This window comes from Drosophila miranda, assembly GCF_003369915.1.
Source record: "Drosophila miranda strain MSH22 chromosome Y unlocalized genomic scaffold, D.miranda_PacBio2.1 Contig_Y3_pilon, whole genome shotgun sequence".
Classification (NCBI taxonomy): Eukaryota; Metazoa; Arthropoda; class Insecta; order Diptera; family Drosophilidae; genus Drosophila; species Drosophila miranda.
In genome coordinates, this window is record NW_022881625.1 from 2313015 (window position 1) to 2323411 (window position 10397).

Sequence of the window (10397 nt, forward strand, 5' to 3'; positions counted from 1 at the left end):
CATTGAGAAATGCAATTTGAATTTGTATTGCCTTTTTTGGTGTGCTATCGGTCAAGTCTGGTATTTGCGTGGTATTTTTAGTAATACCACGTGTCAGGGAAATATGGGAATGGCAGATAGGTGGGGAAGAAGCGGAAAAAGGTAATAAAACTAATCAGAAAACTACTAATAATATACAATTAACTACAGAAAAAATTTACAAAAACTTATTCCTAATATCACAGGCTAGTAACTAAAACTATGGACAAACTATCTACGGACATGCAAAAACTACAAAAAACAACAGGATTGACATCTACAACAAGAACATTGATGCAGACAAGGTAAAATAAACGATAATTGACATACATTTACACACATATAAACATATTAATTATATTTATTTTATTTCTAACAGGAGGACAACTACAACGAAGCACCGGCCGGCATAACAAACGCAATGCGAACATTACGATGTATACCGGCCGGCTCTGTTGTCCCCCTGTGTGTTGTTTATTGGCTGGTTGTGAGTATTGGCGTGCATCGTGGGCAATGATGGTCTTGATGGCTCTGGTCCGGCCGCCCACGTTGCATCTGTCTGTTGGTTAGTGTTGGCTGCTGCACTCGAGGGGCACTGGTCCGGCCACCCAACTGCATTGTCATCGTGTTGGCATTGGCATCGGTGTGTGATGGCAATGGTCGGAGTTATTGGCCGCATCCAAGTGGCGAACTGGTCCGGCCACCAGGATGCGTTGTCGATTTTAATTGTTGATTGGCCGCATCCAAGTGGCTGCTGGTCCGGCCACCCAGGATGCGCTGTCAGGTGGATTGGCCTGGCCTCCTCGGCCACGTTCTTCGTCAATTTGTAGTTGCGTTTTGAATGGCTGCTGGTCCGGCCACTCAGGTGAGGAGGGTGTTTGTTTTGGCTTTTTGATTTTAATTTGCGTTTATTTGCAGGTGCCTTTCGTTGATTTGGATGTTGTTGCTGGCGACCCTTGTCTGATTTGTGTTGGCGTAAGAGACGTTTGCGGGTGAGTATTCGTGTTTATCGGCAGCCTCTCTCCTGTTTCACCTTCTTTTGCAGGATTTGCTGGCGTCCGGCGGCTCAACACCGGGCCATCCCGCCCTCACATAATTGGCATGAGAGACGGGTGCGACCCAGCGGAGCGGCAACAGACGCCAGCATCTGCGTCGTCGTTGGAATGGCTGTTGTCTGATTGAGTGGCGTGACGTCATTGTGATGGTCGGTGGCAGCGTCATCAGAAAGGAGCCTCATATTCCTCCCATTTGCAGGAAATTGTTGATGTTGATGGCGAGGCAGCTTCTTGTTGGTCAGCTCTGTCTGGTGATTGGCAGGTAAGTGTGGATTTTGTGTGTTTTGGCCGTTTTTCGTTGTTGTCCGTATTGACGTCTTTTTTCCTTTGTTGCAGTGGCTGTCTCCGGATCAACGATTGGGCGCATTAACAGGCACCGCCCGATCGCATGCTTTCGCGTGCGCTGGCGATTTGGGCCCTCCACACTTGGCCAGAACCTCCAGATCGTCGAATGGATCGTGGTCGGTCCATTCGTCGTCATGTTCGTCGTCAATTGCTTCGCAGTCCATATCGGATTCGGAGTCCGATATGGCTGCGGCGTCATGGTGCGTATTTGCAGTTGGTCGTGGTGATGGCTGTGTGGATGCTGCTGCTGCTGTTTTTGTCTGAAGTGGCGGCACTCCTCCCGTGCTCTCGTCCCTTGCCTGCAGCAGGTTTGTCAGTTTCGTCAAAATTGCTGCCAGCTGGGGTTGGCGTGGCGTCGGAGCACGATTTGGGATCGGCTGCATCGGCTGGACCCTTTGGTATTGGCGCCCCTCGGCCAGTGGCTGGGGATGTTGTCGCGATGCTGTAGCTGTTGCCGATGCTGCCGACCCGGACCGCGTTGGCGTTGCTGCTGCGGCTGTGGTTGGAGTGGCTGTGTGGGTGGCTGCTGCTGCAACTGTCCGCTGTAGTGGCTGCTGGTGACGTTGTGATGGCTGCTGGAGACGATGTGCTGGCTGTTGCTGCTGTATTGGCTGCTGCATTGCTGTGGCTGTTGCCGTAGTGGCTGAGGCTGCTGCTGCTGCCGTCGATGCTCCTGGACAGCGACCCTGTGGGCCAGGAGTCGCTGCCTGGCTGCCTTGTAGGCGCTGCAGCCCTTGTAGGCGCTGATGTGGGCGCCTTGGCAGTTGGCGCATTTGGGATTGACGGCCCTTGCTTGCTGCAACTCCGTCGTCTGATGTCCACCCGCGCATTTCATGCAGACAGCAGCTCGTGTACAATATGCGCGGGTGTGGCCAAACACCTGACATCGATGGCACTGGGCAGGGTCACGGGAGACTCCAAGTCTCTCAACCGTGACGGGCCTCCCACCAGGCGTCGCAGCTTCAACACATCGAATTGACCACGGTCCGGTTTGGGGGCGATCTCAGCCTCGAAGAGGTTGTATTGGCGGCTGCGATCGAATCGATCGTGATCGCCCGAGTAAAACCGACCGTGTACCCTCGCCTGCATACAGTCCCGGAACCAGTCAGAGGGCGTGGAATGGGGAAGACCTCGGATGAGGATCCTCAAGCCTCTGTCCTCCACAGGCTGATGCCCGAACTCGCCGTGCCGGATGTCATTGGCAATGGCAAGGGTGTGTGTATTGGGAGTGGCAGTAGTTGTGTTGGTGTTGGTATTGGCGATGGTGCTGGTGTGAGTGGCGGTGACGGTGTTGGTGTTTGTATTTGTGTTTTGTGTTTGCTGCCGCTGCTGGTGATGGCGGCCCCGTCGTCTAGCCTGCTTCTCTCACCCTCACCCTCATCGTCACTCCCACTGTCGATGAGGGCGCGGCGTCGTTTTGGTGTTGGTGGGATTTGTGGCATTGGAGCAGGCTGGGCTATGGCTCGGATCGACCCGCTGCTCGAGCTCGAACCAGGTTCGACACGCAACAGGTTCGATCCGGTCGTGTGTGTGTGTGGCTGCCCGTTGGCCGTTTTGGCGCTCCGCTCTTGCGCGTCGGCTTGCCGGCTCTCCTCCGTCTTCTCCCTCTCCGTTACTCCTGAACAGTTTTTGTGCGTCCAAGAGCGTGAGAGGCGGGAAAAGTGGCAGTGAGAGCGGCGTCTTTTCGGCCTTTCCCTTTGTGGTTGGCGCGGTTTTTGTGACGGGTCTCGAGGGGGGAGTGGCTGTGGCCGTGGATATATCGGCCATGGCAATGGCTGGGTACTCACTCGATGGAAGGCTGTGGCGTCGGCGCTCTGCATTGGCTGGGGCGTTGGTGTTGGCGCCTGCGCCGAGGGCTCTGCTGCTGCTGCTGCTATTGGCGGTGTTGGTGTTGGTGTTGTTGGCTGCTGCTGCTGCTGCTAGGGCGCCTCTGCGGGCCGCTCTGCGCCGTCGCTGTGTCGTCTGGTTGACCTCGTCTGGCATTCCTCTGGTCATGGCTGGCTGTTGGTTTGTGTGTTGGCGATCTGCTGCCTGTTTGTTGTTTTTAATTGAAAAGTCTCTTGTGTGTGTGTGTTTGTGTTTAATGTATTTATTGGCACTTTTATTCTCTTTTGGTTTGTGATGTGGACGGGAGCAAAAGTTTGTCAAGGTAAGTAATGGGTGTGGTGGAGGAAGGGCGGCACGGCACACGACAGAACCCACAAAAAAGAAAACAGGGTAACACAGAAAAAAAACGTCAATGGCGACACGGCACAGATCGATAGATCATGTTCACCGAAAAGGGAATCTGTCCATAAGCGATGGCCTTTTGGATGTAGATGCCGAACGCTTTAACGGATTGCTCGTTTCGCATGACATCAACGAGATCTACGAGGTGGAACAGACGCCGTTTGCCAGGGGCAAATTCGCCGCCGTTCGCCGTGCCATTCACAAGAACACGGGCTCCATTTCGCGGCAAAGTTCTTGAAGCGACGCCGACGCGCACAGAGCAGCGACAAGGAGATCAAACACGAGATCGCGTCCTAATACTCTGCGAGGGCGAGGAGAACATTGTCAATCTGAATGCGGTGCACGAGACCCGTTCGGACACAGCCCTGCTGCTGGAACTGGCCACTGGTGGCGAGCTGCAGACCATACTGGACAACGAGGAGTGCCTGACAGAGGCCCAGGCCCGCCACTGCATGCGAGAGGTGCTGAAGGCTCTCAAGTTTCTCCACGACCGATCCATTGCCCACCTGGACCTCAAGCCACAGAACATTTTGCTCGCGGCGAGCGTATAGAAGATGGCCTCAAGCTCTGTGATTTGGGATCTCGCGCGTTGTGTGCGAGGGCATCAATGTCGCGAGATGGCCGGCACACCCGACTACGTGGCCCCGAGGTGCTCCAGTACGAGCCACTCTCCTGCTGACGGACATCTGGTCCGTGGGCGTTCTCACCTATGTCTTGCTCTCCGGCTTCTCGCCTTTGGCGGGAACACAAACAGGAGACCTTCCTCAATATCTCGCAGTGTGCGCTCACCTTTCCGGACAACCTATTCGGTGGCGTCTCGCCAGTGGCCATCGATTTCATACGCCGCGCATTGCGAATTAAGCCAAACGATCGCATGAGTGCCGCTGGATGCCTGGAACATGTCTGGCTGAAGGATGAGAGCTCGATGGATAGACAAATGTATCTGCAGGCTCAGAGCGATGCTGAAGAGGAAGAGGAAGAGGAGGAGGAAGAAGACGACCTTGAGGATGAGGAAGTGGAGGAGCCAGTGGCCGAGGAGAAGGCAGAGGAGCAGGAACAGCAACAGCAGTCACAGGAACAACAAAAGCAACAGAAGCCAAGCAGTGGCAGCAACAAACCCACGCACAATGGCCACCATCGGGCCCACAGCAATGGGAGCAGTAGCAGCATCTCAAAATACCCATTGCCACCGGGAAGCTCTGGGAAGCCCATAAGCAGCACCAGCACCAGCACAGAGACAACGACAGCCATACACACGCTGACCAGCAATGGACACGGACAGAGCAACACGGTCTGCCTGTCCGCCAAGCCCACTCAGATCGTGACACCCACACGTCGAGCCTCCGACTCGGACAAGGAGAACACATACACGGCGACATTTGTGAAGAAGCCCCCGGTGCAGGCCACCATCCAGCTGGGCAGCAACGGCCTCGACGAGTTCGCCACAGTGGTGGCCACCCTGACACTCTTTCCCGATGCGCCCACCACACCGAAAGTGATCCGCAAGGCACCCACGGGAGAGTCCCATGGATCGGCCACCTCGGTGAAGGCTCTGGTCAAGAAGTTTCAGCTGGAGCAGACGCTAGTCTGCCCCGGACACAGCAGCACCAGCAGCCACAACGGCAACAGTCCCGTCAACGGGTGCGGCGGCAGTAGCGGGAGCAGCAACGGCAACAATATGCGACGCAGTGCAGGGGGAAACAGCAGCAACATCAGCTACTCGGCAGCAGCCGCGACAGCAGCACGAATGAACAGCATTCGCCGCGCCTCCGACCCGCTGATGGCCGTCTATAAGAACCAGCCACAGAACAGCGGCGCCAACAGCAATAGTTCCAGCAGCAACAGCAACAATCCCAGCCCGGCAGCAGTCCCAGCTCGGGCAGCACGGCCACCTGCTCCTGAATAGCCATCGCCTGGCGTCCGCGTCCGCGTCCGGGCCAGCCAGCACGGTCGCCAGCACCGCTGTAGCCTCAAGCAGCAGCACCAAAGCTACTGCCACTGCCCACCATCTGCACACCACCACTTGCACCACGACAACACGAAAAACGGCCAAAACACATGAAATCCACACTTACCTGCCAATCACCAGACAGAGCTGCCCAGCAGGAAGCTGCCTCGCCATCAACACTGACAATTCCTGCCAAAGGGAAGGAAAAGGAGGCCCTTTCTGATGACGCTGCCGCCTGACCATGGCCGTGACGTCACGCCACTCCAAACATACAGCTGCCATTTCCAACGACGACGCAGATGCTGGCGCCTGTTGCCGCTCCACTGGGTCGCACCCGTCTCTCATGCCAATTATGTGATGGCGGGATGGCCTGGTGTTGAGCCGGCGGACGCCAGCAAATCCTGCAAAAGAAGAAGGAGAATCAGGAGAGAGGCTGCCAATAAAAACATATACTCACCTGCAAACGCCTCTCACGCCAACACAAACCAGACAAGGGTCGCCAGCAACAGCATCCAAACGCCGACAAGTACCTGCAAATAAACACAAATTAAAATCACACGCCAAAGCAAACACCTCAACTGGGTGGCCGGACACCAGCCACTCAAAACGCGTTACAAATTGACGACGAACGTGGCCGAGGAGGCCAGGCCAATTCTACTGACAACGCATCCTGGGTGGCCGGACCAGCAGCCACTCGGATGCGGCCAACAACAATACAATCGACAACGTATCCTGGTGGCCGGACCAGCAGCCACTTGGATGCGGCCAATATCACGATTCGTTGGCATCACTTTTCGATGCCAATGCCAACACACTGGACAATGCATCTTCGGGTGGCCGGACCAGTGCAACTCGGTCTGCTGCACCAAACCAACAGACAGATGCAACGTGGGCGGCCGGACCAGAGCCGCTCGCCATCAACACCATCATTGCCCACGATGCACGCCAATACTCACAACCAGCCAGCCAATAAACAACACACAGGGGGACAACAGAGCCGGCCGGTATACGGCGTAATGTTCGCATTGCGTTTGTTATGCCGGCCGGTGATTCGTTGTAGTTGTCCTCCTGTTAGAAATAAAATAAATATAATTAATATGTTTATATGTTGTAAATGTATGTCAATTATCGTTTATTTTACCTCGTCTGCATCAATGTATTTGTTGTAGATGTCAATCCTGTTGTTTCTGTAGTTTTTGCATGTCCGTAGATAGTTTGTCCATAGTTTTAGTACTTGCCTGTGATATTAGTAATAAGTTTTTGTAAATTGTAGTAGATAATTGTATATTTTTCGTAGTTTTCTAATTAGTTTTACCTTCTTACTCTTCTTCCCAACCTATCTGCCATTCCCATAATTCCCCTTGACACGTGGTATTACCAAAAATACCACGCAAATACCAGACTATGACCGATAACACACCAAAAAGCCATTTCAAATTTAAATTGCATTTATCAATGCCCAGTGTGTTATCGGTCGCAAATTCGGCAATTTATGCCCAGCCAATTCCTCCCACCCCCTACCCACTTCAAATGCCACTAAATGCCAAATGCGGTTGAGCAGGAGCAAAATTAACACTGCCAACCTCCGCCACTCTGCCAAACGCCCCAATAAAGCCATTTCAACCGCCCATATGATGCTATGCGGTCGACTCTTCGGAACGTCACGCGCCCGGATCGAAAGATCCGGAAGTTTACAGTATCCGGGCGGTTATACAGGCATTTATCCTATCCCATCCCCAGCAACAGAGCAGCCACTACACACAGCACAAACATAAGACACTGGCCGCAAACAAACGACAACGACAACACACACAGCCACTAAAACAAACGGCTATTCCAATTCTCCATTTCCTACTTATCGGTGCTGCTGCCCTCGGACCACTTTCATCTCACTCAATATTGGGGTGAGTGAAAGTGGAACCGGGGGTGAGAGCACCGGTAAATGACGATCGGCGATCGGGCCAGTCGAGTTGAGGGGGAGAGTATGGGAGTTGGCGGACATGTGAGAGTACCACCATGAACCTCGTCCGCCACTCTCATCTCGTCCACCCGCTCGAGAGGTCGCGATCGTCGGACGTACGTGCCATAACCGTTTCGTGTCGTTTTTTCGTGTCGCCGTTTTTCCGTTGTCTTGCTGTTGTGCTTTGTTTTCTTTTTTGTGGTGTCTGTCGTGTGCCGTGCCGTGCCGTGCCGTGCCCCCGCTCCCTCCACTCGACAAACTTTCTGCTCCCCAATAAATGTGATTAATTTTAAACGCCAATAAATAACATTAAGTTATAAAAACACAAACCTAACGAGAGACAAACTGTGTAAAGAGACAGAAAGTGCCAATAAATACATTAAACACAAACACACACACACAAGAGACTTTTCAGTAAGGGAAAACAACAAACAGACAGCAAATCGCCAATACACAAACTAACAACAACTATGACGAGAGGAGTGGCCAGACGAGGGTCAACCAGACGCCACAGCGACGGCGGCAGAGCGGCCCGCAGAGGCGCCCTAGCAGCAGCAGCAGCAGCAGCAGACAACAACACCAACACCAACACCGCCAATAGCAGCAGCAACAGCAGAGCCCTCGGCGCAGGCGCCAACACCAACGCCCCAGCCAATGCAGAGCGCCGACGCCACAGCGACGGTGGCTGCATCAGCAGCAGCAATAACAACGCCAACACAGACTGCACCGATCGTGAGTACGCAGACGCCGCCAATACACACACAGACACAGCCATTCCGCCACTTGCATTGCCTTCCCCCCCCCCCCCCCCCCACCCTTGCCAATAATACCCAAGGAAAGGCGCCAAACACAAAAGAAAGGCCCAACAAGACACCACTTTTCCCGCCTCTCACGCTCTCGGACATACAAAATAGTTCGAGAGTAACGGGAGAGGGAGAGGACGGAGGAGAGCCGGCAAGCCGCCGAGAAGGAGCGGGCCAACGGGCCGCCACACACACACACACGACCGGATCGAACCTGTTGCGAGTCGAACCTGGTTCGAGCTGGTTCGAGCAGCGGGTCGATCCGGGCCAATGCTGAGCCGGCACCAATACCACAAATCCCACCAACACCAAAACGACGCCGCGCCCTCATCGACAGTGGGAGTGAAGATGAGGATGAGGGTGAGAGGAAGCAGGCCAGACGACGGGGCCGCCATCACCAGAAAAGGCAAACTCTGGAGGAGCTGGAGGCTATTGTTCAGGAGCAGTTGAGGCAGCACGAGCTGCGGGAGCAACAGCAGAAGCAGCAGAAACGGACGGCAGATGCAGCCAACACCAACACAGTTGCCGATCCTGCCACTATGCCGCAATCTGCACAGCCAACACATGCCCCTGCCCCTGCCCCTGCCCCTGCCACTACTATAATTGCCAATAGCCAGACCCACAGCCATCACCAACATCGACAACAGCCAATACATAGACAATCACCAGCCATTCAAACAGACAATACCACAATTAACAATAGAAATAATAATGACGCCAATACAAATACACCTGCCACTACCAACACCAACACCACCACCGCCATCACCATCACAAACACCCCTGCCACTACCACCGACGATGACATCCGGCACGGCGAATTCGGGCATCAGCCCAGCCAGGAACGTGGCTTGAGGATCCTCATCCGAGGACTCTCCCACTCCATGCCGCCGGATTGGATTCGCAGCAGTATGCTGAACGAGGGGTACACGGTTCGGTTTGTGAGGGTGATCACCGATCGATTTGATCGCAGCCGCCAATTCAACCTCTTCGAGGCTGAGATCGCCCCCAAACCGGACCGTGGCCAATGCGGGGTGTTAAAGCTGCGACGCCTAGGTGGGAGGCCCGTCACGGTTGAGAGACTTGGAGTCTCCCGTGACCCTGCCCAGTGCCATCGATGTCAGGTGTTTGGCCACACCCGCGCATACTGTAGACGAGCTGCTGTCTGCATGAAATGCGCGGGTGGACACCTGACGACGGAGTGCAGCAAGCCGAGGAACGTCGCTCCCAAGTGCGCCAACTGCCAGGGCCAGCACATCAGTGCCTACAAGATTGCCCATCCTACAAGGCAGCCAGGCAGAGGCTCGTGGCCCACAGGGTCGCCAGGGAGGAGGAGCGTCGCAGACAGCAGCCACAGCCAAGCCAACAGCGACACCAGCCAATACAACGTCGCCAGCAGCAGCCACATCCACAGCCACTCCATAATCCGCAGCAGCAACGCCAACACCAACCGGATCGGCAGCATCGGCAGCAGCATCGGTATGGCGACCAACATCCCCAGCCATCGACCAGGGGGCGCCAACACCAGAGGGTCCAGCCGATGCAGCCGATCGCGAATGATGCTCCGACGCCACGCCAACACCAGCAGCAGCAGCGGCCAGACGCCCAGTGCGATGGCAGCTGCGCTCAAAACCTGCAATTATACGTACAGCGTATAACAGAGTTGGAAAGGAGGATCGAACAGATGGCAGAGCAACTCACCAAATTGGCTGCAGCAACAGCAGCAGCAGTTCCAATAGCCGCCAATACAGCAGCAGCAGTAGCCATATCGGACGGTGAGCCGGATATGGACATGGACGACGACAGCCAATGGACCGATGAAGAGCCTTATGAGGACCTACGTAGGTTCCTAAATGGACAATCCAGTGACGACTTCGAAAGCGACGGATTATACGGCGTCTACTGATTGCGACAAATAGCAGAAGTTTAATGCCAATGCCACCTTAAAATAGACAATAATTAAACACAATTAACAACAATCTGCAAATGACCATTAAACATACTCACCTGCTATTAAACTGACAGAGCTGCCCCTCCAG